This window comes from Heterodontus francisci, chromosome 2, assembly GCF_036365525.1.
Source record: "Heterodontus francisci isolate sHetFra1 chromosome 2, sHetFra1.hap1, whole genome shotgun sequence".
Taxonomy (NCBI): Eukaryota; Metazoa; Chordata; class Chondrichthyes; order Heterodontiformes; family Heterodontidae; genus Heterodontus; species Heterodontus francisci.
In genome coordinates this window covers 214,381,305-214,397,381 of record NC_090372.1, presented here as the reverse complement: position 1 = coordinate 214,397,381, position 16,077 = coordinate 214,381,305, and the positions used below count along the sequence as shown (strand labels likewise).

Here is a 16,077-nt window from a genome sequence, read left to right as displayed (position 1 = left end):
CATCCAAACATAAATCATAAGGACGGACCACCTGGAATCGACCTAAGCACTGCAAACAACGGCAAACCTAGCCCTGTCAGCCCTACAAAGTCCTCCTGACTAACATCTGGAGGCTTGTACCAAAATTGGGAGAGCTGTCCCTCCGACTAGTCAAGCAACAGTCTGACATAGTCATACTCACAGAATCATACCTTGCAGAAAATGTCCCAGACACCACTAGCACCATCCCAGGGTGCGTCCTGTCCCACCAGCAGGACAGGCCCATCAGAGGTGGCGGCACAGTGGTATACAGGTCGGGAGGAAGTTGCCCTGGGAAACCTCAACGTTAACTCCGGACTCCAAGAGGTTTCATGGTATCAGGTCAAATATGGGCAAGGAAATCTCCTGCTGATTACCACCTACCACCTCCCCGCTTCTCCCACCCCCCAGCTGATGAATCAGTGTTTCTCCATGTTGAACACCAATTGGAAGAAGCACTGAGGGTAGCAAGGGCGCAAAATGTAGTCTGGGTGAGGGAATTCAATGTCCATCACCAAGAGTGGCTCGGTAGCACAACTACTGACCGATCTGGCCGAGTCCTAAAGGACATAGCTGCTAGACTGGGTCTGCGGCAGGTGGTTTAGTTTTAGTTTAGAGATACAGCACTGGAACAGGTGAGGGAACCAATAAGAGGGAAAAACCTACTTGACCTCGTCCTCATCAATCTACCTGTCGCAGACAGGAGGTATGATCAGTAAGTTCGCAGATGACATGAAAATTGGTAGTGTCGTAAATAGTGAGGAGGAAGGCCTTAGATGACAGGACAATATAGATGGGCTGGTAAGATGGGCGGAGCTGTGGCAAATGGAGTTTAATCCTGAGAAGTGTGAGGCGATGCAATTTGGGAGGACCAACAAAGCAAGGGAATATACAATGGATGGTGGGACCCTAGGGAGTACAGAGGGACCTTGGAGCACTTGTCCATAGATCACTGAAGGCAGCAGCACAGGTAGATAAGGTGGTTAGAAAGGCATACAGGATACTTGTATTCTATGCCTCGGCTAATACAGGCAAGAGCAGGGAGGTTCTGATGGAGCTGTATAAAATGCTGGTTAGGCCGCAGCTGGAATACTGTGTACAGTTCTGGTCACCACACTATAGGAGGGATATGATTGCAATGGAGAAGGTGCAGAAGAGATTCACCAGGATGTTGCTGGGCTGGAGCATTTCAACCATGAAGAGAGACTGGACAGGCTGGCGTTGTTTTCCTTGGGGCGAAGAAGGCTGAGGGGGGACCTGATTGAGATATACAAAATTATGACTGGCACTGATAGGATAGATAGGAAGAAACGTTTTCCCCTTAGCGGAGAGGTCAATACCTAGGGGGCATAGTTTTAAGGTAAGGGGCAGGAGGTTTAGAGGGGAGTTGAGGAAAAAATATCTCACCCAGAGGGTGGTTGGAATCCGGAACACATTGCCTGAAGGGGTGGTATAGGCAGGAACACTCACAACATTTAAGAAGTATTTAGCACTTGCAACGCCAAGTGCAGGGAAGTGGGATGAGTTTTGGACGGGTGCTTGATGGCCGGTGCAGGCGCGTTGGGCCAAAGAGCCTGTTTCTGTGCTGTAAAACTCTATGACTCTGTGAGATGCATCTGTCCATGACAATATTGGTAGGAATGACTAGCACAGTCCTTGCGGAGACGAAGTCCCATCTTCACACTAAGTGTACCCTCCAGTGTGTTGTGTGGCACTACCACTGTGCTAAATGGGATAGATTTCGAACAGATCTAGCAACTCAAAACTGGGCATCCATGAGGCACTGTGGGTCATCAGCAGCAGCAGAAATGCATTAGACCACAATCTGTAACCTCCTGGTCCGGCATATCCCCCATTCTACCATTACCATCAAGCCGGGGTAGCAACCCTGGTTCAACGAAGAGTGCAGGAGGGCATGTCAGGAGCAGCACCAGGCATACCTAAAGATGAGGTATCAACCTGGTGAAGCTACAATCTAGGACTACTTGCATGCCAAACAATGGAAGCAGCGTGCAATAGACTGGGCTAAGCAATCCCACAACCAACGGATCAGATCTAAGCTCTGCATCCTGCCACATCCAATAGTGAATGGTGGTGGACAATTAAACAACTGATAGGAGGAGGAGGCTCCACAAAACATCCCCATCCTCAAGAATGGGGGAGCCCAGCACATCAGTGCAAAAGACGAGGCTGAAGCATTTGCATTCATCTTCAGCCAGAAGTGCCAGGTGGATGACCCACCTCAGCCTCCTAAGGTCCCCAGCATCACAGATGCCAGTCTTCAGTCAATTTCACTCCACATGATATCAAGAAAAGGCTGAAGGCACTGCAACAGCTATGGGCTCTGACAACATTCCAGCAATAACACTGAACTAGCCGTGCCCCTAGCCAAGCTGTTCGAGTACAGCTACGACACTGGCATCTACCCAGCAATGTGGAAAATTGCCCAGGTATGTCCTGTGCAAAAAAGCAAGACAAATCAAACCCAGCCAATTACTGCCTTATTAGTCTCGTCTCGATCATTAGCAAAGTGATGGAAGGAGTCGTCAACGGTACTATCAAGTGGCACTTGCTCAGCGATGCTCAGTTTGGGTTCTGCCAGGGCCAGTTTAGGGAGGTGGTGGTCTAGTGGTAATGTCACTGGACTAGTAACCCAGAGGCCTTGGCTAATGCTGTGGGGACATGGGTTCGAATCCCACCACGACAGAATGTGAAATTTGAATTCAATTAATAAATCTGGAATTAAAAAAAATAATCTAACGGTGACCATGAAGCCATTGTCAATTGTTGTAAAAACCCATCTGGTTCACTAAAGTCCTTTAGGGAAGGAAATCTGCTGTCATTATCTGGTTTGGCCTACATGTCATTCCAGACCCACAGCAATGTGGTTGACTCTTAACTGCCCTCTGAAATGGCTTAGCAAGCTACTCAGTTCAAGGGCAATTAAGGATGGGCAACAAATGCTGGCCTAGTCAGCGATGCCCACATTCCACAAAAGAATTTTAAAAAAAGTCAGCTCCTGACCTCATTACAGCCTTGGTCCAGACATGGACAAAACAGCTGAACTCCAGAGATGAGGTGAGAATGACTGCCCTTGACTGAGTATGGCATCAGGGAGCCCTAGCAAGACTGGAGTCAATGGGAATCAGGGGGAAAACTCTCCGCTGGTTGGAGTCATACCTAACGCATAGGAAGATGGCTGTGGTTGTTGGAAGTCAATCATCTCAGTCCCAGAACATCACTGCAGGAGTTCCTCAGGCTAGCGTCCTAGGCCCAACCATCTTCAGCTGCTTCATCAATGACCTTCCGTCCATCATAAGGTCAGAAATGGGGATGTTCGCTGATGATTGCACAATGTTCAGCACCATTCACGACTCCTCAGATACTGAAGCAGCTCATGTCCATATGCAGCAAGACCTAGACAACATCCTGGCTTGGGCTGATAGCACAAGTCAGGAGTGTCATGGAATACTGTCCCCTTGCCTGGATGGGTGCAGCTCCAACAACATTCAAGAAGCTTGACACCATCCAGGACAAAGCAGCCCCCTTGGTTGGCACCCCATGCACAAACATTCACTCCCTTCACCATCGACGCAGTGGCAGCAGTGTGAACCATCAACAAGATGCACTGCAGCAACGCACCAAGGCTCCTTAGACAGCACCTTCCAAACTCGCAACCTCTACCAGCTAGAAGGACAAGGGCAGCAAATGCATGGGAACACCACCACCTGCAAGTTCCCCTCCAAGTCACACACCATTCTGACTTGGAACTATATCGCCGTTCCTTCACTGTCACTGGGTCAAAATCCTGCAACTCCCATCCTAACAGCACTGCGGGTATACCTATACCGTAAGGACTGCAGCTGTTCAAGAAGGCAGCTCACCACCACCTTCTCAAGGAAAATTAGGGGTGGGCAATAGGCCTCGCCAGTGACGCCCACGTCCCCAGCGAATATAAAAAATGGTTTTCCACTTCTCATTCCTTTAAGATTCCCTCAAAAAGACATCTTGTTTTGTTTTTATTTAAAGAAGGAATAAAATTGGAATCAATCAGATGTGCCTATGATTTCCCCATTACTGAAAAACTTGCTAATCAGTGTAATGTATGAAGACTAAAGACGGGGCCAAGCGCTTGCAAACAGCAGAGGCTGAACTTTATGGGCATTCCGAGATAGGATTGAAGGTGGGGTGTGGTGGAGGGCCCCACAGGACTTCGACGGGAGGCAGTGGGTGGAGGGCCCATTGCAACACCATTTTGTCAGGAGCAGGATAGGCCAAAAACAACAACCCTCCTGCCCAGAGGCCGACTGAAGCCCTTAAATGGCCTATTAACTGCCACTTAAGGGCCTCAGCCCCATCCCCACTGGGATTTAACCTGCGGTGAGGGTGCCTCCGCCACTCAGGGAGGTGGCTCAGTAAAACAGGGCAACCTCCCTGCAGGCTAGGGCGGGTGAGGGATGGGGGCTCCTCCTTGGGCAATCTGTGGCCCAGGGAGGGAAACCACTGGGAAAAAAAGTCTACCACCCCCATAAACTCCACCCCCTCCCCGGGGCTCGCTAGTCTGGCCCTGGCAACCCAGCCTCACCTACCTTGGATCCGGGCTCCAGCACTGGGCCTGGGTCCAAAGCCTCTGCGGTATCAGCAGCGGTCACCGTTCCCAGTGGCACTGCCGATAATTGCTGAGCTGCCAGCCCTCTGATTGATCGGCAGCTGGTGGAAGCGGGATCCCAGTCTTTAACTGGCCCAACGCCATAGAAACGCTCCCAGGGTGGGGGTCCAACTGGCCGAGGCAGGATCCCCTCCCCCACCTTTTCAGCACAGTGCTGGGAGCCCTGCCGTGGGCATAAAACCTAGCCCCAAGTGTCTGTCAATCTGTACCCCCAGCTTAAGTCAGCGTCTTTAGAAGACAAAAAATTGAAATGAGTTAAAAAAAAAACGGATTACGAATGACTCATGGGCACTGCCAATCTTTCCCATATGGAATTGCATATAACGGCGACTAGGGGAAGGGAAGTGGCTCCAGAGAAAAAAAAAATAGAATCTATAATTTAATAAAACTATTTATGTGGTTAATCCCCCTTTCTCAGTGCCAGTGAAATGGGTAAGAATAAATCAGCAAAAATGAAAAGGGTAAACAATAATTCTGTTTTTATTTCTATTAAAGTTGGAAACGTTTGTAGAAATACTTCATTTGAAAACTTCTAATAATTTTGTGTACAAAGCAATAAGGGAAATGATGCTGAGTGTAACAGGAAGGGACGGAGTGTACAAAGCTAAGAGTGCACCAGCAGATAAGACTACAAAAATAGTAAAAAGACAGAACTAAAAGCTCTGTATCTGAATGTACATAGCATTTGTAAAAAGCAGATGAATTGACAGCGCAAATAGTAATAAATACATATGATCTGAGAGCCATTACAGAGACATTGCTGCAAGATGACAAAGACTGGGGCCTGAAGATTCATGGGTACATGACATTTAGGAAAGACAAGAAGCGAGGAAAAGGTGGAGGGGTAGCTCTGTTAATTAAGAATCACATTGGTACAATAGAGAGAGATGACCTTAGTTCTGGAGATCAAGATATAGAATCAGTTTGGGTAGAGATGAGAAATAGTAAAGGTAAGAAGTCACTTGTGGAAGTGGTTTGTAGGCCCCTAAAAGTAACCACGCTGTAGGACCGGGTATACAGAATGAATAATGGGGGCCTTGTAAGAAAGTACGACTATAATCATGGGTGATTTTAATCTGCATATAGATTGTACAAATCAAATTGACAAAGGTAGCTTGGATGATGAGTTCAGAGTGTTTTCAAGAAAGTTTCTTGGAGCAGCACGTTCTAGAGCCAATCAGAAAGCAGGCTACATTAGATATGGCACTGCGAAATGAAACAGGATTAATTAATGACCTCATAGTGAAGGCACCCCTGGGTAGCAGTGATCATAATAGGATGAATTTCACATTCAGTTTGAGGGAGAGAAGGGTGAATCTAAGACTAGTGTTTTAAACTTAAATGAGGGCAATTATGAGGACATGAAGGCAGAGCCTGCCTAAAGTAAACTAGCAAATTAGGTTAAGGGATAAGTCAGTAGAGATGCAGTGGCAGACATTTAAGGAGATATTTCAGAATATTCAGAAAAGATACATTCCAGTGAGAAAGACAGACTCTAAGGGAAGGATGCTGCATCTGTAGCTAACTAAGGAAGTTAAAGATAATACGAAATTGGAGTCGATGCTATTGGTCTGGAGGGCATTAGCTATGAGGAGAGGTTGGATAAACTCGGATTGTTTTCACTGGAACGACGGAGGTGGAGGGACGACATGATAGAGGTTTACAAAGTTATGAGCGGCATGGACAGAGTGGATAGTCAGAAGCTTTTTCCCAGGGTGGAAGAGTCATTTACTAGGGGACATAGGTTTAAGGTGAGAGGGGCAAAGTTTAGAGGGGATGTGCGAGGCAAGTTCTTTACACAGAGGGTGGTGAGTGCCTGGAACTTGTTGCCGGGGGAGGTGGTGGAAGCAGGTACCATAGAGACATTTAAGAGGCATCTTGACAAATACATGAATGGGATGGGAATAGACAGATACGGACCCCGGAAGTGCAGAAGGTTTTAGTTTAGGCAGGCATCAAGATTGGCGCAGGCTTGGAGTGCCGAATGGCCTGTTCCTGTGCTGTACTGTTCTTTGTTCTTGGTCTTTGTCTGGAGTCACATGTAGGCCAGACCAGGTAAGGACAACAGATCTCCTTCCTTAAAGGACATTAGTGAACCAGATGGGTTTTTACAACAATCGACAATGGCCATCATTAGACTAGCTTTTAATTCCAGATTTATTAATTAAATTCAAATTCCACCTTCTGCTGTGGTGGGATTCGAACCCATGTCCCCAGAGAAATACCCTGGGTCTCTGGGATACTCGTCCAGTGATACCACTACACCACCGCCTACCCGCAACTAGACCTCTGCCAAATAGAAGGACAAGGGCAGCAAATACATGGGAACACCACCGCCTGCAAGTTCCCCTCCAAGTCACACATCATCCTGACTTGGAACTATATCGCCATTCCTTCACTGTCGCTGGGTCAAAATCCTGGAACTCCCTTCCTAACAGCACTGTGTGTATACCTACCCCAAATGGACTGCAGCGGTTCAAGAAGGCAGCTCACCACCACCTTCTCAAGGGCAATATGGATGGGCAATAAATGCTGGACTGGCCAGCGTCGCCCACATCCCATGAATGAATTTTAAAGAAAGAAAGAAAAAGCATACAATTCCGCAAAAGGTGAGTGGTAGGTCAGAAGATTGGGCAGAATAGGAGGGAAAATGAAAGTACAAGAGAAAACTGGCTAGCAACATAAAAACATGCATTTCAAAAGGAAAAAAAGTAAAGTGAGCATTGGTCCTCTAGAGAGAGTCTGGGGAATTAATAATGGAAAATAAGGAGATGGTGGATGAATTGAACAGATATCTTGCATCTGTCTTCACTGTAGAGGATACAAATAACATCCCAGAAATAAATAGTCGTTTGGTAGTACAGAACTTGAGTATTGCTGAAAATAGAGACATGTTGATGCTTTTCATCTTGCACTAATCAGGACAATCCGCAAGAATACCAATGTAAGGGAAAACAACAACTTTATACTGTATGAGAAGAGATTACTCATTGGTTTGCGAGTGAACTCTGATTGGTAGAAGCATTGCCATGGAGAATGCACCAGTTTACAGTGACTGATAGTTAACTGCCAAGCTTTGTTTTAAACCAGGCAGCTTGACTCTGGTCAAGGCATTGCCCTGAGGAATGAACCAGTGAATGGCTGTCACTTTTTTTGTTTAGCTGAAACAGGCACAAAGTTTGTACATATTCTATCGGCGAAGGACAGGCCCTGTGTATTAATATATGTAGCTTCCAGTATGTGCAAATGCGCCACACTGCGAGCCCTACTGACAATCTTAAATTGGTTGTCAGTGTAATTCTTAGCACACTGAGGATTATTTAGCAAATGTTGGTCCAATCACGGAATCACATCTAATGTCGGACACTGTTTTGAGTTTTGCAAGTACGGGCTTGCTGGGTACAGCCTGTACCTTGCCCACTGCAAACAGCCGAAGGGATACATTGTTTGATACGATCTGCCAATCTTTGGGACATACTGCCTATATACCTAGCATCACACTGGCACTGAAATCATATCACATTACTCATTTGTGTGATCGGCAGGATGCCTTTTCGGCTTGACGGCAGCATCCTGTTAGCGGCAAACACCACACGTGTTGCTACTGCACAGTAGCAGCATGAAACAGCTAGCTTCATCTATGGTTCACATTTTTCGGATACATTACCCTTCCAGGGTAATTTGAAATAGACTGGGCACTTTTCAGGGCTGAAAATAACGGCCTATGGCCAGTTCATAGTTTTGCACGATATGCAGCGTGAAATGATGTGATCAGGGTAGCCACTGTCATGCAGGATGCCTCTGATTCACCCTATTTCAGCATCAAGCTTGCATGGTCAGCAAATAGCTCAGGCCCTATTACAAGTTTGCCTGTAAGGGCAATCTTATAGTGCGTGGAACAGTAAGAATCCCAACAAGTGTATTGACCAGTGAAGGTAGGTTTGCAGTAGACCATGGTAGAGAACCCCTTAGCAAATTTCTCAACTCATACATAAAGGAAAGGGAGCTCACTTGACTGCTCTATTTCAAAGGTGAATTTGAGCTCAGGATGGAGCTCATCAAGACATGTAAGGAAATTATTCCATGCAGCTGCGGATTCAAAAATAGCAAACGTATCATCTACATATCGGAAATATGCAAGAGGTAGGAGATTAAATGTCATTCCGCGATTGGACAACATTTGCTAAATAATCCTCAGTGTGCTAAGAATTACGCAGACAACCAATTTAAGATTGTCAGTAGGGCTCGCAGTGTGGCGCATTTGCGCGTACTGGAAGCTACATGTATTAATACACAGGATCCTGTTCTTTGCAGACAGGAAGAATATGTACAAATATTGCGCCTGTTTCAGCTAAACAAAATAAGTGATAGCCATTTGCTGATTCATTCCTCAGGGCAATGCATTGACCATAGTCAAGCTGCCTGGTTTAAATTTCAAACAAAGCTTGGCAGTTAACTGTCAGTCACCGTTAACTGGTGCATTCTCCATGGCAACGCCTCTATCAGAGTTCACTTGCCAACCAATCAACACTCTCTCCTCAAACAGCATAAAGTTGTTGATTTTCCCTTACATTGGTATTCTTAGATTTTTTTTTTGTAAAGAGATACAGCACTGAAACAGGCCCTTCGGCCCACCGAGTCTGTGCCGACCATTAACCACCCATTTATACTAATCCTACACTAATCCCATATTCCTACCACATCCTCACCTGTCTCTATATTCCCCTACCACCTACCTATACTAGGAGCAATTTATAATGGCCAATTTACCTATCAACCTGCAAGTCTTTTGGCTGTGGGAGGAAACCGGAGCACCCGGAGGAAACCCACGCAGACACAGGGAGAACTTGCAAACTCCACACAGGCAGTACCCAGAATTGAACCCGGGTCGCTGGAGCTGTGAGGCTGCAGTGCTAACCACTGCGCCACTGTGCCGCACTAACCACTGCGGTGGATTGTCCTGATGAGTGCAAGATGAAAAGCTTTGACAACATGTCTCTATTTTCAGTAATAACCCAAAAATAATTGTGAATCAGGAGGCGAAAGGGAGGGAGGAACTTAAAACAATTACAATCACCAGGGAAAGCGTACTGAGAAAATTATTAGAACTAAAAGCTGACAAGTTCCCAGGTCTTGATGAAGTTCATCTTAGGGTCTTAAAAGAAGTGGCTGCTGAGATAGCAGATGCATTGGTTTTAATTCTCCAAAATTCCCGAGATTCTGGAAACGTCCCATCAGATTGGAAAATAGCAAATGTGACTCCTCTATTCAAGAAATGAGGGAGACAGAAAGCAGGAAACCGCAGACCAGTTAGCTTAACATCTGTCATCAGGAAAATGCTGGAATCTGTTATTAAGCAGGTTAGAAAATCTCAATGTAATCAGGCAGAGTCAACATGGCTTTCTGAAAGAGAAATCATGTTTGACTAATTTACTGGAGTTCTTTGAGGAAATAACAAACAACACAAATAAAGGGGAACCGGTGGATGTGCTATACATAGATTTCTAGAAGGCATTTGACAAGGTGGCACATCAAAGATTACTAAACAAAATAAGAACTCATGGCATTGGGGGCAACATATTAGCATGGACAGAGGACTGGTTAGCTAACAGGAAACAGACATTAAGTATAAAGGGTCATTTTCGGGTTGGCAAGATGCGACGAGTGGAGTGCCACAGAGATCGATGTTGGGACCTCAACTATTTACAATTTAGATCAATGACTTGGATGAAGCGACCAAATGTATGGTTGCTAAATTTGCTGATGACACAAAGCTAGGTCGGAAAGAAAGTTGCGAAGGGATATAGATAGGTTAAGCGAGTGGGCAAAAAGTTGGCAAATGGAGCATAATGTGGGAAAATGTGAACTTGTCCACTTTGGCAGCAGGAATAGTAAAGCAGCATATTATTTAATTGGCAAGAGATTGCAAAACACTGAAGTACAGAGGGATCTGGGTGTCCTGGTACAGGAATCACAAAAGGTTGGTATGTAGATACAGCAAGTGATTAGGAAGGCAAATGGAATGGTGTCATTTATTGCATATGGAATATAAAAGTAGGGATGTTTTGCTACAGCTGTATTGGTGAGACCACATCTGGAGATTTACCAGAATCCTACCAGGGATGAGGAACTTCAATTACATGGAGAGACTAGAGAAGTTTTCCATAGAGCGGAGAAGGCAAGATTTAATAGAAGCGTTGATCTGGAATGCAATGCCTGAAACAGTGGTGGAAACAGAGTCAATAATAACTTTTGAAAGGAAACTGGATATATTTGTGAAGGGGGATAATTTGCAGGGCTGTAGGGAAAGAGCACGGAAGCGTGACCAATTGGACAGCTCTTTTAAAACGCTGGCACAAGACCAATGGCCTACTTCTGTACTGTAGGATTCTTTACGTGACTTATAACAAGGCCATTTGATAGTTGGAACCCGAGCTGATTTTGCCCCCTCCCTGATTCAGTGGTACCAACCCTTCAATCTCCACCTAATGAGACTGGCTAAGTTAGCTGAGGCTCGAGTGACAGTGTGGGCCATATTGACTGACTTAATTCCACACCATTTGATGCATCTACCCATTACGCCACCAGCCAAGCAAGCTACTGTCTCAGAACAGTAACACATTCACAAAATGAATTTACCTGGAGGATGTTGTACATTTTGCTCTCTTTAATGAGGAGTGTCACTATAAAGCAGCAACTGATCAGTAATCACTTGGCTCTGGAAGATGAGAGCATCAATAATAATACGATGTGTCCACAGTATGATGATAACACAGTTCAACTCTTCCAGATAATGCTGTATCCCAAAAACAGTGGCAGCTCAATCCTCTTAAAGTGGCCCTCTTCAAAAGCTGTTTACAAGCACATGACAGCATATAAACTGTATTGAAATATACTATTAATTGCATGCAACAATGGAAAAGGGCCCTTCTGCCCCATTAAAAAAGGTAATACTTTTTAAAATGGAGACACTGTACTTCTAAAAGAGACACTGGCTTAACTATGACAAGTCAAGCCTGACAGTCATAATTACCAAATAATAGCTTACAGCCAATGTTCCAGACCCAGTCTTCCATCACCTTTACAAAAGCAAAGTACTATGGATGCTGGAATTCTGAAATAAAAGCAGAAAATGCTAGAAATACTCAGGTCAGACAGCATTTGTGGAGAGAGAAACAAAATTCATGTTTCAGGTCGATGACCTTTCATCAGAACTATCCTGATGAGAGGTCACAGAGCTGGAACGTTAGCAGGTCTGGCAGCATCAGTGGAGTTAAGTATTTCCAGTATTTTCTGATTCTATATCCTCCGTATGCCATGTTCCACTAGCAGGACAGACCCACCAGAGGTGGCAGCACGGTCAGAGGGAGCTGCCCTGGGAATCCTCAACATTGACTCCACTCCCCATGAAGTCTCACGGCATCAGGTCAGACATGGGCAAGGAAACCTTCTGCTGATTATCACCCACCACCCTCCCTCAACAGGAGGACAGTAGCATATTACTACTGTTACTGGACTAGTAACCCAGAGGCCTGGACTAACACTCCGGAGAAATGAATTCAAATCCCATCATGACGGCTGGGGAAATTTAAATTCAAATAATTAATAAAAATCTGGAATAAAGCTAGTCTCAGTAATGAGGATCATGAACTACCAGATTGTCATAAAAACATCTGGTTCACTAATGTCCTTTAGGGTAGGAAATCTATCATCCTTACCCAGTCTGGCCTGCATGTGACTCCAGACCCAAAGCAATATACTGACACTTAACTGCCTTCTGAACGGGCCCAGCAAGGCACTCAATTGTATCAAATCACTACAAAAAAGTCAAATAATAAAACTGGACAGACCACCTGGTATCAAGTAAGGCAATGGAAACAACAAAGGCACAGGTGACCCTGCAAAGTCCTCCACACTAACAGCTAGGGACTTGCCCCAAAATTGCCAGAGCTGTCCCAAAGACTAGTCAAGCAACAGCATAACAGTTATACTCACTGAATTATGCCATACACATAATATCCCAGACTCCTCCATCACCATCCCTGGGTGTGTCCTGTCCCACCACCAATGCAGACCCACCAAAGGTGCCAACAGTCAGGGGGGAGTGGACATGGGAGTCCTTAACATCGACTCTGAAGTCTCACAGCATCAGGTCAAACAGAGGCAAGGAAACCTCCTGCTGATTACCACCTACCGTCCTCCCTCAGCTGATGAATTAGCAATCTTCCATGTTGAACACTACTCAGAAGAAGCACTGAGGGTGGCAAGGGCACAGAATGTACTCGGGGTGGGAACTTCAATGTCCATCACCAAGAGTGGCTCGGTAGCACCACTGCTCACTGAGCTGGCCGAGTCCTGAAGGACATATCTGCTAGACTGGGTTTGCGACAGGTGGTGAGAGAACGAACAAGATCGAGAAACTACTTGACCTCGTCCTCACCAATCTACCTGTCGCACATGCATCTGTCCATAACAGTATTGGTAGGAGTGACCACCGCACAGTCCTTGTGGAGACGAACGCCCATCTTCTCACTGAGGACACTCTCCATTGTGTTGTGTGGCACTACCACCGTGCTAAATGGGATCAACTCAGACAAATCTAGCAGTTCAAAACTGGGCATCCAGCAGCGAAACTGTATTCAATAACAATCTGCAACCTCATTCCTCACTCTACAATTACCATCAAGCCAGGGGACCAATCCTGGTTCAATGATGAGAGCATGCCAGGCGCAGCACTAGACATACCTAAAGATGAGATGCCAACTTGGTGAAGCTACAACACAGGACTACATGCAAAATATTGGAAGCAGCATGCTATAGACAGAGCTAAGCAATTCCACAACCAACAGATCAGATCAAAATCTGCAGTCCTGCCACATCCAGTCATGATGGTAGTGAACAATTAAACAACTAACCAGAGGAAGAGACTCCAAAAATATCCCCATCCTCAATGATGGAGGAGCCCAGCACATCAGTGCAAAAGAAATCTTCAGCCAGAAGTGGACGATCCATCGCGGTCTCCTCTTGAGGTCCCCATCATAGATGTCAGTCTTCAGCCAAATTGATTCACTCCATATGATATCAAGAAAGGCACTGGATACAGTAAAGGCTACGGGCTCCGACAACATTTCGGCTGTAGTACTGAAGACTTGAGCTCCAGAACTAGCTGAACCCCTAGCCAACCTATTCCAGTACAGCTATAACACAGGCATCTAACTGAAAATGTGGAAAATTTGTCCCACCACAAAAAGCAAGACAAATCCAATCTGGCCAATTACTACCCCATCAGTCTATTCACAATCATCAGCAAAGCAATGGAAGGTGTCAAAGTGCTATCAAGCAGCAATAACCTTTGAGTTTGAGTTCTGCTAGGGTTACTCTGCCTCAGACTTCATTAAAGCCTTGGTCCAAACCTGGATAAAATAGCTGAATTCCAGAGGTGAGGGATGAGTGACCATTCTTAACATTAAGGCAGCATTTGACAAAGAGTGGCAAAAAGGAGCCCTAGCAAAACTGAATTTAATGGGAACCAAAGGGAAATCTCTCTGGTTGCAGTCATTCCTAGGAAGATGGTTGTGGTTGTTGGAAGTCAATCATCTAAGTCCCAAGACATCACTGCAGGAGTTTCTCAGGGTAGTGTCCTAGACCCAACCATCTTCAGCTGCTTCATCAATGACCTTCCCTCCATCAAAAAGTCTGAAGTGGGGATGTTTGCTGATGATTGCACAACGTTCAGTACCATTCGTAACTCCCAAGCCCACATGCAGCAAGACCTGCACAATATTCAGCTTTGGGATGATAAGCGTCAAGTAATATTCACACCTTGCAAGTGCCAGGGAATAACCATCTCCAACAAAAGAGGATCTAACTATCTTTGCTTTTCGTACAAAGGCATTACCATCACTGAATCCTCCGCCATGAACATCCTGTGGGGGGGGGGGTTACCACTGAACTGGACCAGCCACATAAATATTGTAGCTAGAAGACCAGGTCACAGGTTGGGAATTCTGTGGTGAGTAACCCACCTCCTGACTCTCTCAACGCTATCCACAAGTCAGGAGTGTGATGGAATACTCTCTACTTACCTGGATGAATGCAGCTCCGACACCACTCAAGAAGCTTGACACCATCGAGGACAAAGCAGCCCGCTTGATCGGCACCCCATCCACCACCTTAGGCATTCATTCCCTCCACCACAGTGTGTACCATCTACAATATGCACTGTAGCAACTCGCCATGGCTTCTGAACAGCATCTTCCAAACCCATGAACTCTACCACCTAGCAGGACAAGGGCAGCAAATGCACGGGAACAGCACTACCTGTAAATTCCCCTCCAAGTCACACTCCATCTTAACTTGGAACTATATCACCGGCAATAAATGCCAGCCTTGCCAGTGATGCCCACATCGCATGAATGAAAAACACCAGGGCTGAACCACGGAGCACCATTTCAATCAACATCTCGAAACAGCACATTGCAGCATTTAGCAAACATTTTTTCCTGACAATAAGGGTGAACTGTTTTATAAATATTAAAGAACCACAGGATTAGATTGTTTCAAATTGGAGATAGAAATAAAGAAAATGAATAAAAGTTTAAAAAATAGATACAAGATCGAGAAAATGCCTTAAATCCACAAGACTTTACTTGGATATGTGGGAAAAGGTTATCATATTTGAAGTAGTTGGAAATTAATTTGAACAAAGCCAACTAAAATTATAACCAGGAAACGGAAGGGTGAAGAGAAATGGGATTTGCAAAGTTGCCCTGCATTTTCCTGCAAGCATTCCGTCTCCACGGCAACCGCCCGGGCCCGGCTCTACGCCTGCGCACATCTCCGTCCAGGGAAGCGGAAATAAATGGCCGACCGGGCCCGAACAGCTGCTGCGGTGGCGGTGAGAAAGAAGTGGCTGATTTATTATCCTTTCCGCCTCCCATCCAACTCTTCGAAAAGTTTCTGCTCCCGGCCGGGCTTTCGGTAATAAATGGCTGCGGGAGTGAACGGCCGCGGGTCGCACTTACCGGGGGCCGGTGCTGGGCACCGCTTTCCGACCGAAGCTTCCAGAATCAGACTTCCCGCCTTTAGGGTCACCTGACTCGGCCCGGCGTGCGCGCGCAGAAGCCTGACCCCTGAAAGAGACCTGAGCGCTTAGAAATTTCGGGTGGCCTGAAAGACGGCTGGTTTTAGGCTCATGTGTATACATACAAACCAGGCTTCCTGGTTTAGCCGACTCGATTCAGATTGGTAGCTACAACAACTTGTATTTATATCGTTAAAATTGCAAATGGTACACCCTTGTTCAAAAAAAAGGCTACAAAAAGACAAGCCCAGCAACTACAGGCCAGTTAGTTTAACTTCAGTGGTGGGGAAACTTCTAAAAACTATAG

The 16,077-nt window shown here is 45.8% G+C and overlaps 1 protein-coding gene across 1 annotated transcript in view; it reads right to left on the bottom strand.

The window, feature by feature from the left end:
- recql4 (RecQ helicase-like 4) overlaps positions 1-15,781 on the bottom strand; it is a 79,488-nt gene extending 63,707 nt beyond the window's left edge. Inside the window, exon 1 of the mRNA XM_068015737.1 lies at positions 15,712-15,781. The gene's annotated coding sequence lies outside the window, so the exon portion shown is untranslated. The remainder of the gene's footprint in view (positions 1-15,711) is intronic.
- Between the last annotated feature and the right edge of the window lie 296 nt (positions 15,782-16,077).